At 26.2% G+C, this 20631-nt stretch overlaps 1 protein-coding gene across 1 annotated transcript in view; it reads left to right on the top strand.

The window, feature by feature from the left end:
• LOC6043954 (neuroligin-3) overlaps positions 1 to 20631 on the top strand; it is a 291951-nt gene that overhangs the window by 216696 nt on the left and 54624 nt on the right. The gene's annotated exons all lie outside the window — the stretch shown is intronic.

The raw sequence follows: 20631 nt of genomic DNA, 5'->3' as shown, positions 1-20631 counted from the left end.
ATCTTCAAATCTTCAAATCTTCAAATCTTCAAATCTTCAAATCTTCAAATCTTCAAATCTTCAAATCTTCAAATCTTCAAATCTTCAAATCTTCAAATCTTCAAATCTTCAAATCTTCAAATCTTCAAATCTTCAAATCTTCAAATCTTCAAATCTTCAAATCTTCAAATCTTCAAATCTTCAAATCTTCAAATCTTCAAATCTTCAAATCTTCAAATCTTCAAATCTTCAAATCTTCAAATCTTCAAATCTTCAAATCTTCAAATCTTCAAATCTTCAAATCTTCAAATCTTCAAATCTTTAAATCTTCAAATCTTCAAATCTTCAAATCTTCAAATTTTCAAATCTTCAAATCTTCAAATTTTATATTTGTCAAATAGGACGGGAATCTTAAAAATCTTAAAAATCTTAAAAATCTTAAAAATCTTAAAAATCTTAAAAATCTTAAAAATCTTAAAAATCTTAAAAATCTTAAAAATCTTAAAAATCTTAAAAATCTTAAAAATCTTAAAAATCTTAAAAATCTTAAAAATCTTAAAAATCTTAAAAATCTTAAAAATCTTAAAAATCTTAAAAATCTTAAAAATCTTAAAAATCTTAAAAATCTTAAAAATCTTAAAAATCTTAAAAATCTTAAAAATCTTAAAAATCTTAAAAATCTTAAAAATCTTAAAAATCTTAAAAATCTTAAAAATCTTAAAAATCTTAAAAATCTTAAAAATCTTAAAAATCTTAAAAATCTTAAAAATCTTAAAAATCTTAAAAATCTTAAAAATCTTAAAAATCTTAAAAATCTTAAAAATCTTAAAAATCTTAAAAATCTTAAAAATCTTAAAAATCTTAAAAATCTTAAAAATCTTAAAAATCTTAAAAATCTTAAAAATCTTAAAAATCTTAAAAATCTTAAAAATCTTAAAAATCTTAAAAATCTTAAAAATCTTAAAAATCTTAAAAATCTTAAAAATCTTAAAAATCTTAAAAATCTTAAAAATCTTAAAAATCTTAAAAATCTTAAAAATCTTAAAAATCTTAAGATCTCTTAAAAATCTTAAAAATCTTAAAAATCTTAAAAATCTTAAAAATCTTAAAAATCTTAAAAATCTTAAAAATCTTAAAAATCTTAAAAATCTTAAAAATCTTAAAAATCTTAAAAATCTTAAAAATCTTAAAAATCTTAAACATCTTAAAAATCTTAAAAATCTTAAAAATTTTTAAAATCATAAAAATCTTAAAAATCTTAAAAATCTTAAAAATCTTAAAAATCTTAAAAATCTTAAAAATCTTAAAAATCTTAAAAATCTTAAAAATCTTAAAAATCTTAAAAATCTTAAAAATTTTAAAAATCTTAAAAATCTTAAAAATCTAAAAAATCTAAAAAATCCTAAAAATCTTAAAAATCTTAAAAATCTTAGAAATCTTAAAAATCTTAAAAATCTTAAAAATTTTAAAAATCTTAAAAATCTTAAAAATCTTAAAAATCTTAAAAATCTTAAAAATCTTTAAAATCTTAAAAATCTTAAAAATCTTAAAAATCTTAAAAATCTTAAAAATCTTAAAAATCTTAAAAATCTTAAAAATCTTAAAAATCTTAAAAATCTTAAAAATCTTAAAAATCTTAAAAATCTTAAAAATCTTAAAAATCTTAAAATTCTTAAAAGTCTTAAAAATCTTAAAAATCTTAAAAATCTTAAAAATCTTAAAAATTTAAAAAACAAGTACAAACATTTATTTTTTTTAAAAAATAAAAAAAAAATCTTTAGAAAGAATTTAAAAAATCAAACAATTCTGAAAATAATATAAAAATTCAAAAGTCGAAAAATACATTCGCTGTAACGGAAATCCGTTACTGAACTGTCAAAATTGAGATATAAGTCATTTTATCTAAAATTTAATCCACATTCCGAATCTGCACAAACCCAGAGAGGTATTTTTTCATTACGAACAAAATTATATGTTGTTTGTAACTTTAAAGTGTTAAACAAAAAAGTGTGTACCATTGCTCTATAAAGTTGTAAAACAAAGGTGAAAAAGATTGATTAGAATTTACAAAAAAGTTTTAACATTTAAATTATGATTTTGACAATTTTTGACCATTTTTTGAAATTTTCACGTCTGATACTCTTGGTAGAGCTTTTGAAAGTTAATGTTTGCAATGTTCAGCAATTTTTACAGAAGTCCTTTTTTATTGCATTCAAGTGCATTTTTTGAATTCAAAGGAACATCGCTTTTCCCCTTTCCCAACACGTGCTCAATTTCACAACCGAATTGCCACCCTCTCGAAATCACCTCAAATAAACTCCCAAACTCGAGCCTGTTTGTTTTCCATTCCAGTGAACCGTTTACTTTTTATATTGTTTCTGATTTGTCGTTGACTTTTTTTCCGTTCAATTTTTCACCTGCAGTTCATCGTGAGAGGCGAGCTGAGTTGAGTTAGTTTCTTTTTTTGTTGCTGCCCTTCCTCCCCGGAGCACTCTTTTGATTAGGTTCATCAATGTCCGTATGGCGTCATCCATAAAGTATGTCACGCTAAAATCGGCCAAAATTAACCCCCCCTCCCCCCTATGTCACACTTTGTCACGCTTGCTCTGACCCCCCCTCAGAAAGTACGTCACGTTTTGTCGGACCCCCCCCCCTCCGCACTATCTTGTTTTTTGTACAATTTTACACAGTAAAAAAAAATCATGGAAATATTACATCTGGGAAGGGGTACATCTTTTATGTCAGAAAAAAATTGTAATTTTACCTCTGAAAATGAGTAATTTTACCAATTTTCTGGTGTAATGACACTTAATGAGTCTAAATTTAGGTAAAATTACATCAATAAATCTGTAATGTAATGTAGCATGATTTATGAAAAGGATGATTTTGAAATACGGAATTTATTCGAGAATGTTTTTAATTTTTACAGGATTTTTGGATTTTGTTAAATGTTGTAGTGATAAAAATCACCATCACAGTTTTTTGAAGAATATTAAATCTATAATCAAAAACTCTGTTTCTTAAAGCCATGAATCGTATTTGATTTATGAGTAAATATTATCAAACATTAAATTTTTAAAGCTATATTTAAAAAAATAATTTTCAATATTAAAGAAATAGTCTAGCGTGACGTCACAGTCTCACGTACCCCCCCTCTCCCCCTTGTCACACTTTGTCACACTTTCGACAACCCCCCCTCCCCCCCTAGAGCGTGACGTACTTTATGGATGACGCCTATACACTTCTTTGGAACTTTGGAACTTGAGTCCTTCTCCGGCCAGGTTAAGGGAAGGCAAGCAGCGCACAAAAAAAAAAAAAAGAAAACGTTGGCGAAACAAAAACAGAACAATCCCCGAATGACGTGGAGACATTTTCAAACACAATAATTGAATTTTCATCCGGTGATTGCTCTTTGCCTCGGACATTTCCCAGAGCAGATGAAGGAGGAGGAAAAGTGAGAGAGTGATATCCTCCTAGAAGTGTCAAATTGTGTTTGTTTTTTTCTTTTGCAAGATTTTTGAGATTTCAAAATAGAAGAGTCTTAAAAATCAGTCAATTAATTTAAAATTTCAAATTTGGAATAAAACAAAACAGTGAATAAGAAAAATCATTGAAGCAACATCGTCAAAAAGGCGCAAAAACTAAAGACAAACAAAACGGACACATTTTTCGCTTTCCAAAGGCATGTCGTGTCACAATTTTGGAGTAGGATTGAGAGAATTGGAAGCAAAAAAAAAGAAAATAGAGGCTGGCCAAACATGTGAAAAGTCCTCGTCGGAGACCAGAAATTTCCTGGCCCCAAAGGCACTGCGGACGTTTGGCCCAAAATTGGGCAATTTGGGTTTGAAAATTGATTATGGGACGGACTTGTTGAACTTTGTTCTGAGAAATAGAGGAAATTCAGACGTCATTGTTTAAAAGTTCGATTTACTTTCCAAGCTTTAACTATCAATCACTTTCACCACAGTTTTGCGACAATTTCACCTGAAAGCTTCATCAATCAGGGGATTCGTAAACCTCTGCAAATCGGAAATCCGTAAAGATTTACTACCTGGAAGCTCTATTTCTCACCGTAGCGCTAGTAACGATCGTTTTGTTTCCAATAAAACAAATGGCTTTGTCGCATTTCTGGAAGTAACACAAAATAAAAAAAGGTTACGACCCTGGCCTTGCAGTTGAAGTACCGCTGGTACCACTTTGTTCTAGGGTTCTAGAAGTTTTAGGACCTAAATTTGATTGCACCAAAAGTGTGGCACTTGTGTGCCTTTGACGGCATAAGCATTGCTCTGTACCCTTTTGGAGAAACGAACCATGGCCGAACCAATAGGAAAAAAGCCTTTGGAAGGATGAATTTTTGGAAAGTTACACTGAGAAAATACAAAAGCTTTTTTTAATATTCAAAATTTTGATTTTTTTTTCTTCAAATTTTCTTTTAAAGATTCCACTACGAATTCAACATAACAAAAAAACTGAAGAAATCTAAAAATTTTAACAATTCAGACAATTAAAAAACAGTAAATAAAAAAAAACTAAAAATTCATAAAATTCAAGATATTCAAGAAATTAAAATTCAAAAGTTTCACAAAAAAATTAAACAAACTGAAAAATCTAAAAATTTCAAGGGCTATTTTTAATCGAATTTTTTTTTTTAAAATCAAGAAATTTAAGAAAATTCAAAACCGAGAGATTTAAATTCAAAAAATTCCACCATGAATTGAAAAAAAAACCTTACAAATTTCAAAAATTCAAAAATTGCAAAAAAATAGAAAAATAAAAAATTCTAAAAGATATGGAAGAAATGGAAGAAATTCAAGAAATTCAAGAAATTCAAGAAATTCAAGAAATTCAAGAAATTCAAGAAATTCAAAAAAATTATGAAATTTAAGAAATTCAAGAAATTCAAGAAATTCAAGAAATTCAAGAAATTCAAGAAATTCAAGAAATTCAAGAAATTCAAGAAATTCAAGAAATTCAAGAAATTCAAGAAATTCAAGAAATTCAAGAAATTCAAGAAATTCAAGAAATTCAAGAAATTCAAGAAATTCAGAAATTCAAGAAATTCAAGAAATTCAAGAAATTCAAGAAATTCAAGAAATTCAAGAAATTCAAGAAATTCAAGAAATTCAAGAAATTCAAGAAATTCAAGAAATTCAAGAAATTCAAGAAATTCAAGAAATTCAAGAAATTCAAGAAATTTAAGAAATTCAAGAAATTCAAGAAATTCAAGAAATTCAAGAAATTCAAGAAATTCAAGAAATTCAAGAAATTCAAGAAATTCAAGAAATTCAAGAAATTCAAGAAATTCAAGAAATTCAAGAAATTCAAGAAATTCAAGAAATTCAAGAAATTCAAGAAATTCAAGAAATTCAAGAAATTCAAGAAATTCAAGAAGTTCAAGAAGTTCAAGAAATTTAAGAAATTTAAGAAATTCAAAAAATTCAAGAAATTCAAGAAATTCAAGAAATTCAAGAAATTCAAGAAATTCAAGAAATTCAAGAAATTCAAGAAATTCAAGAAATTCAAGAAATTCAAGAAATTCAAGAAATTCAAGAAATTCAAGAAATTCAAGAAATTCAAGAAATTCAAGAAATTCAAGAAATTCAAGAAATTCAAGAAATTCAAGAAATTCAAGAAATTTAAGAAATTTAAGAAATTCAAGAAATTTAAGAAACTCAAGAAATTCAAGAAACTCAAGAAATTCAAGAAATTCAAGAAATTCAAGAAATTCAAGAAATTCAAGAAATTCAAGAAATTCAAGAAATTCAAGAAATTCAAGAAATTCAAGAAATTCAAGAAATTCAAGAAATTCAAGAAATTCAAGAAATTCAAGAAATTCAAGAAATTCAAGAAATTCAAGAAATTCAAGAAATTCAAGAAATTCAAGAAATTCAAGAAATTCAAGAAATTCAAGAAATTCAAGAAATTCAAGAAATTCAAGAAATTCAAGAAATTCAAGAAATTCAAGAAATTCAAGAAATTCAAGAAATTTAAGAAATTTAAGAAATTCAAGAAATTCAAGAAATTCAAGAAATTCAAGAAATTCAAGAAATTCAAGAAATTCAAGAAATTCAAGAAATTTAAGAAATTCAAGAAATTCAAGAAATTCAAGAAATTCAAGAAATTCAAGAAATTCAAGAAATTCAAGAAATTCAAGAAATTCAAGAAATTCAAGAAATTCAAGAAATTCAAGAAATTCAAGAAATTCAAGAAATTCAAGAAATTCAAGAAATTTAAGAAATTTAAGAAATTCAAGAAATTCAAGAAATTCAAGAAATTCAAGAAATTCAAGAAATTCAAGAAATTCAAGAAATTCAAGAAATTTAAGAAATTCAAGAAATTCAAGAAATTCAAGAAATTCAAGAAATTCAAGAAATTCAAGAAATTCAAGAAATTCAAGAAATTCAAGAAATTCAAGAAATTCAAGAAATTCAAGAAATTCAAGAAATTCAAGAAATTCAAGAAATTCAAGAAATTCAAGAAATTCAAGAAATTCAAGAAATTCAAGAAATTCAAGAAATTCAAGAAATTCAAGAAATTTAAGAAACTCAAGAAATTCAAGAAATTCAAGAAATTCAAGAAATTCAAGAAATTCAAGAAATTCAAGAAATTCAAGAAATTCAAGAAATTCAAGAAATTCAAGAAATTCAAGAAATTCAAGAAATTCAAGAAATTCAAGAAATTCAAGAAATTCAAGAAATTCAAGAAATTCAAGAAATTTAAGAAATTCAAGAAATTTAAGAAATTTAAGAAATTCAAGAAATTTAAGAAACTCAAGAAATTCAAGAAACTCAAGAAATTCAAGAAATTCAAGAAATTCAAGAAATTCAAGAAATTCAAGAAATTCAAGAAATTCAAGAAATTCAAGAAATTCAAGAAATTCAAGAAATTCAAGAAATTCAAGAAATTCAAGAAATTCAAGAAATTCAAGAAATTCAAGAAATTCAAGAAATTCAAGAAATTCAAGAAATTCAAGAAATTCAAGAAATTCAAGAAATTCAAGAAATTCAAGAAATTCAAGAAATTCAAGAAATTCAAGAAATTCAAGAAATTCAAGAAGTTCAAGAAGTTCAAGAAATTTAAGAAATTCAAGAAATTCAAGAAATTCAAGAAATTCAAGAAATTCAAGAAATTCAAGAAATTTAAGAAATTCAAGAAATTCAAGAAATTCAAGAAATTCAAGAAATTCAAGAAATTCAAGAAATTCAAGAAATTCAAGAAATTCAAGAAATTCAAGAAATTCAAGAAATTCAAGAAATTCAAGAAATTCAAGAAATTCAAGAAATTCAAGAAATTCAAGAAATTCAAGAAATTCAAGAAATTCAAGAAATTCAAGAAATTCAAGAAATTCAAGAAATTCAAGAAATTCAAGAAATTTAAGAAACTCAAGAAATTCAAGAAATTCAAGAAATTCAAGAAATTCAAGAAATTCAAGAAATTCAAGAAATTTAAGAAATTCAAGAAATTCAAGAAATTTAAGAAATTTAAGAAATTCAAGAAATTCAAGAAATTCAAGAAATTCAAGAAATTCAAGAAATTCAAGAAATTCAAGAAATTCAAGAAATTTAAGAAATTCAAGAAATTCAAGAAATTCAAGAAATTCAAGAAATTCAAGAAATTCAAGAAATTCAAGAAATTCAAGAAATTCAAGAAATTCAAGAAATTCAAGAAATTCAAGAAATTTAAGAAACTCAAGAAATTCAAGAAATTCAAGAAATTCAAGAAATTCAAGAAATTCAAGAAATTCAAGAAATTCAAGAAATTCAAGAAATTCAAGAAATTCAAGAAATTCAAGAAATTCAAGAAATTCAAGAAATTCAAGAAATTCAAGAAATTCAAGAAATTCAAGAAATTCAAGAAATTTAAGAAATTCAAGAAATTTAAGAAATTTAAGAAATTCAAGAAATTTAAGAAACTCAAGAAATTCAAGAAACTCAAGAAATTCAAGAAATTCAAGAAATTCAAGAAATTCAAGAAATTCAAGAAATTCAAGAAATTCAAGAAATTCAAGAAATTCAAGAAATTCAAGAAATTCAAGAAATTCAAGAAATTCAAGAAATTCAAGAAATTCAAGAAATTTAAGAAATTCAAGAAATTCAAGAAATTCAAGAAATTCAAGAAATTCAAGAAATTCAAGAAATTCAAGAAATTCAAGAAATTTAAGAAACTCAAGAAATTCAAGAAATTCAAGAAATTCAAGAAATTCAAGAAATTCAAGAAATTCAAGAAATTCAAGAAATTCAAGAAATTCAAGAAATTTAAGAAATTCAAGAAATTTAAGAAATTTAAGAAATTCAAGAAATTTAAGAAACTCAAGAAATTCAAGAAACTCAAGAAATTCAAGAAATTCAAGAAATTCAAGAAATTCAAGAAATTCAAGAAATTCAAGAAATTCAAGAAATTCAAGAAATTCAAGAAATTCAAGAAATTCAAGAAATTCAAGAAATTCAAGAAATTCAAGAAATTCAAGAAATTCAAGAAATTCAAGAAATTCAAGAAGTTCAAGAAGTTCAAGAAATTTAAGAAATTTAAGAAATTCAAAAAATTCAAGAAATTCAAGAAATTCAAGAAATTCAAGAAATTCAAGAAATTCAAGAAATTCAAGAAATTCAAGAAATTCAAGAAATTCAAGAAATTCAAGAAATTCAAGAAATTCAAGAAATTCAAGAAATTCAAGAAATTCAAGAAATTCAAGAAATTCAAGAAATTCAAGAAATTCAAGAAATTCAAGAAATTCAAGAAATTCAAGAAATTCAAGAAATTTAAGAAATTTAAGAAATTCAAGAAATTTAAGAAACTCAAGAAATTCAAGAAACTCAAGAAATTCAAGAAATTCAAGAAATTCAAGAAATTCAAGAAATTCAAGAAATTCAAGAAATTCAAGAAATTCAAGAAATTCAAGAAATTCAAGAAATTCAAGAAATTCAAGAAATTCAAGAAATTCAAGAAATTCAAGAAATTCAAGAAATTCAAGAAATTCAAGAAATTCAAGAAATTCAAGAAATTCAAGAAATTCAAGAAATTCAAGAAATTCAAGAAATTCAAGAAATTCAAGAAATTCAAGAAATTCAAGAAATTCAAGAAATTCAAGAAATTCAAGAAATTCAAGAAATTCAAGAAGTTCAAGAAGTTCAAGAAATTTAAGAAATTTAAGAAATTCAAAAAATTCAAGAAATTCAAGAAATTCAAGAAATTCAAGAAATTCAAGAAATTCAAGAAATTCAAGAAATTCAAGAAATTCAAGAAATTCAAGAAATTCAAGAAATTCAAGAAATTCAAGAAATTCAAGAAATTCAAGAAATTCAAGAAATTCAAGAAATTCAAGAAATTCAAGAAATTCAAGAAATTCAAGAAATTCAAGAAATTCAAGAAATTCAAGAAATTCAAGAAATTCAAGAAATTCAAGAAATTCAAGAAATTCAAGAAATTCAAGAAATTCAAGAAATTCAAGAAATTTAAGAAATTTAAGAAATTCAAGAAATTCAAGAAATTCAAGAAATTCAAGAAATTCAAGAAATTCAAGAAATTCAAGAAATTCAAGAAATTTAAGAAATTCAAGAAATTCAAGAAATTCAAGAAATTCAAGAAATTCAAGAAATTCAAGAAATTCAAGAAATTCAAGAAATTCAAGAAATTCAAGAAATTCAAGAAATTCAAGAAATTCAAGAAATTCAAGAAATTCAAGAAATTCAAGAAATTCAAGAAATTCAAGAAATTCAAGAAATTCAAGAAATTCAAGAAATTCAAGAAATTCAAGAAATTCAAGAAATTCAAGAAATTTAAGAAACTCAAGAAATTCAAGAAATTCAAGAAATTCAAGAAATTCAAGAAATTCAAGAAATTCAAGAAATTCAAGAAATTCAAGAAATTCAAGAAATTCAAGAAATTCAAGAAATTCAAGAAATTCAAGAAATTCAAGAAATTCAAGAAATTCAAGAAATTCAAGAAATTCAAGAAATTCAAGAAATTTAAGAAATTCAAGAAATTTAAGAAATTTAAGATATTCAAGAAATTCAAGAAATTTAAGAAATTTAAGAAATTCAAGAAATTCAAGAAATTCAAGAAATTCAAGAAATTCAAGAAATTCAAGAAATTCAAGAAATTCAAGAAATTTAAGAAATTCAAGAAATTCAAGAAATTCAAGAAATTCAAGAAATTCAAGAAATTCAAGAAATTCAAGAAATTCAAGAAATTCAAGAAATTCAAGAAATTCAAGAAATTCAAGAAATTCAAGAAATTCAAGAAATTTAAGAAATTCAAGAAATTCAAGAAATTCAAGAAATTCAAGAAATTCAAGAAGTTCAAGAAGTTCAAGAAATTTAAGAAATTTAAGAAATTCAAAAAATTCAAGAAATTCAAGAAATTCAAGAAATTCAAGAAATTCAAGAAATTCAAGAAATTCAAGAAATTCAAGAAATTCAAGAAATTCAAGAAATTCAAGAAATTCAAGAAATTCAAGAAATTCAAGAAAGTCAAGAAATTCAAGAAATTCAAGAAATTCAAGAAATTCAAGAAATTCAAGAAATTCAAGAAATTCAAGAAATTCAAGAAATTCAAGAAATTCAAGAAATTCAAGAAATTTAAGAAATTTAAGAAATTCAAGAAATTTAAGAAACTCAAGAAATTCAAGAAATTCAAGAAATTCAAGAAATTCAAGAAATTCAAGAAATTCAAGAAATTCAAGAAATTCAAGAAATTCAAGAAATTCAAGAAATTCAAGAAATTCAAGAAATTCAAGAAATTCAAGAAATTCAAGAAATTTAAGAAATTTAAGAAATTCAAGAAATTTAAGAAACTCAAGAAATTCAAGAAATTCAAGAAATTCAAGAAATTCAAGAAATTCAAGAAATTCAAGAAATTCAAGAAATTCAAGAAATTCAAGAAATTCAAGAAATTCAAGAAATTCAAGAAATTCAAGAAATTCAAGAAATTCAAGAAATTCAAGAAATTCAAGAAATTCAAGAAGTTCAAGAAGTTCAAGAAATTTAAGAAATTTAAGAAATTCAAAAAATTCAAGAAATTCAAGAAATTCAAGAAATTCAAGAAATTCAAGAAATTCAAGAAATTCAAGAAATTCAAGAAATTCAAGAAATTCAAGAAATTCAAGAAATTCAAGAAATTCAAGAAATTCAAGAAATTCAAGAAATTCAAGAAATTCAAGAAATTCAAGAAATTCAAGAAATTCAAGAAATTCAAGAAATTCAAGAAATTTAAGAAATTTAAGAAATTCAAGAAATTTAAGAAACTCAAGAAATTCAAGAAATTCAAGAAATTCAAGAAATTCAAGAAATTCAAGAAATTCAAGAAATTCAAGAAATTCAAGAAATTCAAGAAATTCAAGAAATTCAAGAAATTCAAGAAATTCAAGAAATTCAAGAAATTCAAGAAATTCAAGAAATTCAAGAAATTCAAGAAATTCAAGAAATTCAAGAAATTCAAGAAATTCAAGAAATTTAAGAAATTTAAGAAATTCAAGAAATTTAAGAAACTCAAGAAATTCAAGAAACTCAAGAAATTCAAGAAATTCAAGAAATTCAAGAAATTCAAGAAATTCAAGAAATTCAAGAAATTCAAGAAATTTAAGAAATTCAAGAAATTCAAGAAATTCAAGAAATTCAAGAAATTCAAGAAATTCAAGAAATTCAAGAAATTCAAGAAATTCAAGAAATTCAAGAAATTCAAGAAATTCAAGAAATTCAAGAAATTCAAGAAATTCAAGAAATTCAAGAAATTCAAGAAATTCAAGAAATTCAAGAAATTCAAGAAATTCAAGAAATTCAAGAAATTCAAGAAATTCAAGAAATTCAAGAAATTCAAGAAATTCAAGAAATTCAAGAAATTCAAGAAATTCAAGAAATTCAAGAAATTCAAGAAATTCAAGAAATTCAAGAAATTCAAGAAATTCAAGAAATTCAAGAAATTCAAGAAATTCAAGAAATTCAAGAAATTCAAGAAATTCAAGAAATTCAAGAAATTCAAGAAATTCAAGAAATTCAAGAAATTCAAGAAATTCAAGAAATTCAAGAAATTCAAGAAATTCAAGAAATTCAAGAAATTCAAGAAATTCAAGAAATTCAAGAAATTCAAGAAATTCAAGAAATTTAAGAAATTCAAGAAATTTAAGAAATTTAAGATATTTAAGAAATTCAAGAAACTTAAGAAATTTAAGAAATTTAAGAAATTCAAAAAATTAAAAAATTTCAGGAAATTTAAGAAATTTAAGAAATTCAAAAAAATTAGGAATCTTGAATACAACAATTCTATTTTTTTAAGGAAACAATATTTTTTGTGAGTCCTTATATTTTTTCTTAAAAAAATCCTGAACTTTTTCCGTGTACCAACGTCCTCCCACAACCCAAAAATCCAAAAGCTCAACCATGCATCGCGGCGGCCCCCGCGACGCTTTGATCGATGAGCCTTACGAAGCGTGGCGAACGAGATGGAGTGCTGGAGAGTGTCCTTCGTCCTTCCGAACCAGCAGCAGGCCGTGACTTTCGGCAAAACACGCTCGCGCGAAACGACTGGTCACGAACCAGCAGGGCCTCCTTTGATCACTCTGTACCAGCAAGGCGCGACCACGCTAGACATAAATCAAAGAAGAGGCCTCATAAAAATTTATGAACTGTCGGGAAATTTGCTTTGTCATATTTTTTTCAGAGCCCGGCTGGGTTGGGGGTTCGGCGGGGACTTGTTTGACGAGGAAAAATTGCACGGAACTTGCGGAAAAATCCAAGCAATCTATCCGCGAAGTGCTGAGCAACCATTGGATTGGGAAGTTGTGAGATGGAAGAAGACTTTTTTTTTAGTCGGAAAGAAGATTTGACATGAGAAGGAACAATTCTGGTATTTGGGATTAGGCTTGCGAAGATTTTTTTGGAAGGACTGAGACAAATACAGTTATATTGAAAAGTTGAACTTTTCAGCACTAAAATGTAGTTCCAGTGAACATTGTTTTAATATAAATGCCAGTCTAGGTCACCAACGAGAGTCATTATCGAGTAATTAGTTTGCGGTGAGGCGTGACTGTGATTTGAATGAGCCAAATGTGTCTTGTTTTTCAAATTTTCATCACTCTTTGGGAGGAAATGCTCCTCCCCACCTTCTCCCAAAATATTGTGTTAAAATATCCAACCACCTTTTTTGTTGGAAAGGGGAGGGGGCCGTCAAAATTTGGCATTCAAACTGTTTCAATCTCGGCCAAACCACGAATTACCTCACGTCAATGTGGGCTCCCCTCACCAATTTGCGCTGAATTAGCACGAAAACAAGGGCTCGGCCCACGTGGTGCTGCTGGGTTTCATATTTCCACCTCTCCATCAGGTAATGTCCGCAATCATCATCAAAGCGTGGGCTGGGTAGGCAATTCGTGACCCACGACACGACGGGATTAAGCTCGAACCGCGCGGATCAGGATTAGCACATTGTTGCGGAAAATCGGCCAATTATGGGGCCCATTTCCGCGATTGTTCAACAATTTAACATTGTAAGGGGTGTGATTTTTCGGGTCATCATCGGGTGGTCATCAGTTGTGGAAAATATTGCTAGGATGGGTTTTGTGATTTATTTTGGAAATCAATCACTCATGAACGGATTTAATTTGATTGAGGTTATTGGTACAATATTGTTGGCATCAGGAATATATCAAGGGGTCATTCTCTATCAATTTACATGAAAAAAGTAGCACCAAACCCTCTACGATTTCTGTAAAACTTTGTCCCAAGAGTGAATATTGGTTCGTAATCACGAGCACAATTTTCAATATCACGTGACGGACCCCTTTCATTTTTGAACATTCGAAAAAATACATGTTTTCAATATTTATTTGGTAGAATCACGAATAAAGCAAACCTTTATACATCAATTAAATAAAATTGTCTGACTCTTGAAAATATACAAAAAAAACGAAATTTATAATGATCTAAATATTTTTTTTCGAAAAGTTAAATTAACTATAATTTTTTTTCAAAAATAAACATGTTCAAAATTTGTTTACAGTTTAGTCATGAAAAATCACATTACATCCTTCTGAACACTGGAAAATAGAAGAAATTGGGAAAAAATTGGACATTAGAAGGTCAAAAAACAAAATTAAATGTAGAATTTATTTGCAATTTCTAAAATTCTTTGAATTTTTGTTCGAAAGAAGATTTGCACTATTTTATTATTTTTTTCTATTCTATTAAATTCGTTTTTTTTTTGTTTATGTAATTCCTTGATTTTTAAATAATTTTGATTTTCTTATTTTTCTTAAAATTTAATTTTTTAATTTTTTTATTCATAATTTTTTTAGACGTAAAGATTTTTTCTTGTTTTATTTTTTTATTTTTTAAAAGATATTTAATGAAATATTCTACTGATTATTTTTGTTTATGAAATAACTTGATTTCTGAATTAATTTAGGTTTTTTTTATTCTTAAAAAAAATTACTCATTCTTAATTTTTTTAAATGAGTGTAGGTTTTTTGAAATCTTTTAAAATGTTTTGAAAAAGTGAAATCTGTTTTTTGGTTTTTAAATTTTATATTTTTTTTGAATTTGTTTGAAATTGTTTGTAATTGTTAGAAATTGCTTGAAATTGCTTGAAATTGTTTGAAATTGTTTGAAATTGATTGAAATTGTTTGAAATTGTTTGAAATCGTTTGAAATTGTTTGAAATTGTTTGAAATTGTTTGAAATTGTTTGAAATTGTTTGAAATTTTTTGAAATTGTTTGAAATTGCTTGAAATTGTTTGAAATTATTTAAAATTGTTTTAAATTGTTTGAAATTGTTCGAAATTGTATGAAATTGTTTGAAATTGTTTGAAATTGTTTGAAATTGTTTGAAATTGTTTGAAATTGTTTGATTTTTTTTTGAAATTGTTTGAAATTGTATGAAATTGTTCGAAATTGTTTGAAATTGTTTGAAATTGTTTGAAATTGTTTGAAATTGTTTGAAATTGTTTGAAATTGTTTGAAATTGTTTGAAATTTTTTGAAATTGTTCGAAATTGCTTGAAATTGTTTGAAATTGTTTGAAATTGTTTGAAATTGTTTGAAATTGTTTGAAATTGTTTGAAATTGTTTGAAATTGTTTGAAATTGTTTGAAATTGTTTGAAATTGTTTGAAATTGTTTGAAATTGTTTGAAATTGTTTGAAATTGTTTGAAATTGTTTGAAATTGTTTGAAATTGTTTGAAATTGTTTGAAATTCTTTGAAATTGCTTTAAATTGTTTGAAATTGTTTGAAACTGTTTGAAATTGTTTGAAATTGTTTGAAATTGTTTGAAATTGTTTGAAATTGTTTGAAATTGTTTGAAATTGTTTGAAATTGTTTGAAATTGTTTGAAATTGTTTGAAATTGTTTGAAATTGTTTGAAATTGTTTGAAATTGTTTGAAATTGTTTGAAACTGTTTGAAATTGTTTGAAATTGTTTGAAATTGTTTGAAATTGTTTGTAATTGCTTGAAATTGTTTGAAATTATTTAAAATTGTTTTAAATTGTTTGAAATTGTTCGAAATTGTTTGAAATTGTTTGAAATTGTTTGAAATTGTTTGAAATTGTTTGAAATTGTTTGAAATTGTTTGAAATCGTTTGAAATTCTTTGAAATTGCTTTAAATTGTTTGAAATTGTTTGAAACTGTTTGAAATTGTTTGAAATTGTTTGAAATTGTTTGAAATTGTTTGAAATTGTTTGAAGTTGTTTGAAATTGTTTGAAATTGTTTGAAATTGTTTGAAATTGTTTGAAATTGTTTGAAATTGTTTGAAATTATTTAAAATTGTTTGAAATTGTTCGAAATTGTTCGAAATTATTAAAAAAATGGTTTAAAATGTTTGAAATTGTTTGAAATTGTTTGAAATTGTTTGAAATTGTTTGAAATTGTTTGAAATTGTTTGAAATTGTTTGAAATTGTTTGAAATTGTTAGAAATTATTTAAAATTGTTTGAAATTGTTCGAAATTGTTTGAAATTGTATGAAATTGTTTGAAATTGTTTGAAATTGTTTGAAATTGTTTGAAATTGTTTGAAATTGTTTGAAATTTTTGATATTTCTTGATTTTTTTTCAATTTGTTTTGAAATTCTTTGAAATTCTTTGAAATTCTTTGAAATTCTTTGAAATTCTTTGAAATTGCTTTAAATTGTTTGAAATTGTTTGAAATTGTTTGAAATTGTTTGAAATTGTTCAAAGAATTGAAATTTTTTGAAATTGTTTGAAATTGCTTGAAATTGTTTGAAATTGTTTGAAATTGTTTGAAATTGTTTGAAATTGTTTGAAATTGTTTGAAATTGTTTGAAATTGTTTGAAATTGTTTGAAATTGTTTGAAATTGTTTGAAATTGTTTGAAATTGTTTGAAATTGTTTGAAATTGTTTGAAACTGTTTGAAATTGTTTGAAATTGTTTGAAATTGTTTGAAATTGTTTGAAATTGTTTGAAATTTTTTGAAATTGTTTGAAATTGCTTGAAATTGTTTGAAATTGTTTTAAATTGTTTGAAATTGTTTGAAATTGTTTAAAATTTGTTGAAATTGTTTGAAATTTTAAAACTTATAAATGAAATTTTTATATGGAACTTTTAAATTAAATGCTGAAAACTACAAAATTATCCTCGAACATTGAAAAATGTAAACCGAATAGAAAAATTGTAACGGATTTGAACCATTGAAAAACATTTGAAAATTTACTGAAAAATATAAAGAAATTTACAATCACAGTTTAACCAAATCCGTAAAGTGAGGCAGTTTCCCCCAAAAATTTCCAGTTGATTGCTTCTATTGATCCGGATTTAACTTTAATTATTATCCCACATGTGTGAGTGTGTGTGTGTTTTTGCATGTGCGTGTTCGAAATTGTACCAACGCCCCACGTGTCCCAGCGGAAATCAGTCACAATTTCCCGGTGGACCCAGTCCCTGCTGCTGCTAGGCTGAAGCCATGTGGCTGAGCCTTATTAGCATCTGCCCACACAAACACACGCGCACTCACACACAGTATGGTTTCAATTGTATATGTTGGAACATATGAATACACTAACAGCATGTTCCAGAAAGGGGTTTGGGGTGAGGAAGTGGGTATGTCCATTTTTTTTGCTGCTGCTGTTCAACTCCAGAATTTAATCTGGATTGGAAATTGGGGAAAATCGAGACTTACACACACGCACGCACACATACACACACAGAGTGAGTCGTGTACAAAAAGCCTGGCGGGAAATGTGGAATCAGAATTACAGAAAATCCAATTTGGGATCGGGGATGCTCAGGCCGCCGTCGTGGTCTGGTCGGTCCGGGGACAGTTTCGCAAAAGGTTTCTATTGCATAAATTTGGGGACCAAACGGGGGAAAACTTGGGGTGGGCAAGCAATATCGGTGGAGGAGAGCGGGGGTATAAAAGTCATAAATAGAGACAAGCAGCACGCAATTGGAGTGTGTTAGTTTATATTTTTTGGGATTTTTTTTTCGCTCTCTCATTTTTGCATACTGTCTGGTGGCAAATATGCATTGGTTCATTTGGTATTGGTGGGAGGGTCGATTCCCAGGGGAGAAATTGGAAGAAAGGATGTTTTTTTTTTCAGAAGGCCTCTAGGTTTTACCACGCTAAGGTTCGGATTTCAATTGCAACCTTATTGAAGTAGTTAAAATATCGGTTTATTTTCATTGAACAAAAAGGGATCAAATACAAAAAAAAAACGCATTTGAAACAAAAAACTACTTTATTGAATAGTTTCAAACTTATTTTTTGCAATTATTTCAAAGAGTATGTCAATGAAATTGATTACCAAAGTTAGTTCAAAACATTTTGCAACTTGAACCGGATTTTGAGGATCTGTATGGAAATTTAGGAAAACGTACTTGTATTAAAAGTGATAATGATGCTACAAAAATGAATTTCTTAGTTGTTTAATTTCCTCAGAAAAGTTGTAAAAAGCAACTGAAACATTAAAAATGAAAATTAAATATGAGGCCGTTACTAATATTCTTGATTGTTCAAAGTTTATTTTTGTGCAATTCCGATGAAAAGTACCGCAAAAAATATACTTTTCGCAAATACTTCAAAAGCAAAGTAATCCACTTTAACGACCCCCGGGTCTTTTGTGGTCTCTGTTGCAAGTTTCTGCTCATTTCTAGGCGTCCGAAGGTTATGTGTGGTGAGTCACCCAAAACCTCTTTCACGCAAATGGACCGACGTTTTACTTCCCCATCCGATAGAAGGCGTGGTCAGGCAAATCTCGTCTCGAAAAATGCCACCGGGTCCGTCTGGGATTGAACCCAGGCCATACTGGGATTTAGAGGCTACCACGCTAACCACTAAACCACCGGACCCCGCAAATACTTCAGTAATTAGATATTTTGAAAACTAATGATAGCGAAAAGACTGGGCTGGTGTGAAATACATTTAGTTTTTTTTCATTCTTGTATTAATGATAGGTTATGTTTTAACTTTGATCAGAGCTCAAAATAACAATTTAAAAAAAGTTTACCCCCTTCGATTTTTTTTTTCATATTTTTATATGTCCTTGTTGTCAATTTTGAAACAAAACAGTGTTGAGAAGTTTTATGTTTATGATGATTATCAAATTTGGTTTCGTCACTAATTAATGAAAGAAAAGCAAGTATTTTCAAAACATTTTGTTATTATTTTCAACAGAGAAAATGAGTTCAAAAAGGTCAAAGCCATCAAGCAAACAACAGCTTTCTCTCAGAATGCCTGATTTGATATGATGATTTTAAACAGATTTTTTAGATTTTTTTTTTCAAATATTTACCTAAAAACGAAATAGCATTATAAATTTAAAAAAAAAAAATGTGGTTTTCTTTTTCATTAGGAGCTATTGTGCATTATTAGTTTTTCCATACAAGTATCCATATAAATTTTTCGAGCAGGTCAAACAAAATGGGCATGTAAATATTTGAAAATCTGTATCTTGAGAAGAGATTTTCTAGTTGATTTGGTGTCCTCGGCAGTGTTGTAGATTAGATTAGACTTTTTGTTTCATTTAGAGTTGAATGTCCAAAATTTCCAATTGAAATCTTCTAAACTTTTTGATAGGGTTTAGTTGACTAAAAACGTATCTTTTGTACTAGAGTTTAGTATGGTTTTTTCTAGAATCTTAATTATTGTCAACAAAATTAAAAAAAAAAACGTTTTTAAGGGTGCACAGCAACGAAGGCAGTTGTTGTCTTCTTATTCCAAAATGGTCAAACTTACGGACCCAATCCTGCAATAACGGGAATGTAAAATTAATCAAACTTTGTTGTAAATTACTTTGTGGACAGTAGTTTAGGGAATGAATAAAAAAATATTTCGATTGTACCCGTAGTTTTGAAGATACTAAAATGTCTGTAACAAAAATCTGGGTGCAAAAGCTCTGGTCTCTGCACCGTTAAGTGCAAAAAAAATCGCAATTGCAGCTCACCGTATATTTTTCGATAAAGTGCAAGGACATAATTTTCCGAAAAAGGTTAAGTGTTTTTGTTTTGCATTTAGAAAATATTTGATTGTGGAAAAGTATCCTAGCAGATAATAATTGGAAAAAACCGAAAATTAAAAAAAATCTTTTTGACTCCATAACTCGAACTAAATTTGAAAAATGAGCAACTTGCCATTTTGCTGTATCTCGGAAAATTTCGTTTGATTTTCATTGTTAAATAGTTAAAAGTAGTTAATAATTTTAAAAATTCTAGCATTTCAAAAAGGTTTAAAATTAATATGTTTTGCCTTTCGAAAATTATTTTTGATTCAAATATATGTCTAAAAAAAACAAATTTTCGAAAGGTTTGATTTTTTTAACATAAAAAATCGGAATTTAAAATATTTTAAATAGAAGGTCTATTCATTTTGATGGTCCAACATATGGTACCTCTTTTTAGAGTAACCTTACCTTAAATAATGTTTAAAAATGTGAAATTCAACATTTTTGAATGTAAAATAACACTTTTTTGGACACAAAATATCTCTTCTTCCCAGTTGTAATATTAACATCATATTTTTTACTGTGTACAACTGAAACAAACTTATTTTTACCAGGATTTAAACTTTTAGAAGCTGTATCTCAGAACAAGCACTCTGATCAATATAGCCGAAAGAAGAAAACTGTAGAAAATTTTCTCAGCTTTTTAAAAATATTTTCTGTAAGGGTCTATTCCTTCATGAAGTATTTTGAATTGCAATGTAAACCAAATCTTTTTAGAAAAATACACTTTAAAACGGTGCACATTATCCAGAAATGTGTAAAGTCATTTTCGGTTTAAAATTTACATCTCAATGTTATTTTTGGTTTTTTTTTTCGAAAATATTTAAGTTTTTTTCCAAACTTTGCTTAATTATTGTTCTCGTGGACTTAATTATTTTCGGATTCTTTTGACACAAAGAATACATGGACAATGATTCATTCCAATAATAAAAAAAAAGTCGATTTGCAAAATTTAAAGAGAATCTCTGCTAAACACAAAAATTATCGCCAAATTTATGTAAATCTAAAAAAATATAAGAAACGAAAGAATGACTTAAACAAACAAAAATCTAATGAAAAATAAAATTGATTTTGGGGAGGTTAAGACACCAGAAAGGTATCAAAAAACGAATGTTCTCGAAAATTTATGGCTATAGAAAATCGTTAAGCCCAGGACAACTTATGCAAGTAAAGTACAACAATAAAAAAAGTAGTTTTGTGCTATATTTAT

The sequence above is a fragment of the Culex quinquefasciatus genome, chromosome 2 (genome assembly GCF_015732765.1).
Source record: "Culex quinquefasciatus strain JHB chromosome 2, VPISU_Cqui_1.0_pri_paternal, whole genome shotgun sequence".
Lineage (NCBI taxonomy): Eukaryota > Metazoa > Arthropoda > Insecta > Diptera > Culicidae > Culex > Culex quinquefasciatus.
This window is presented reverse-complemented; position numbering and strand designations above follow the sequence as displayed.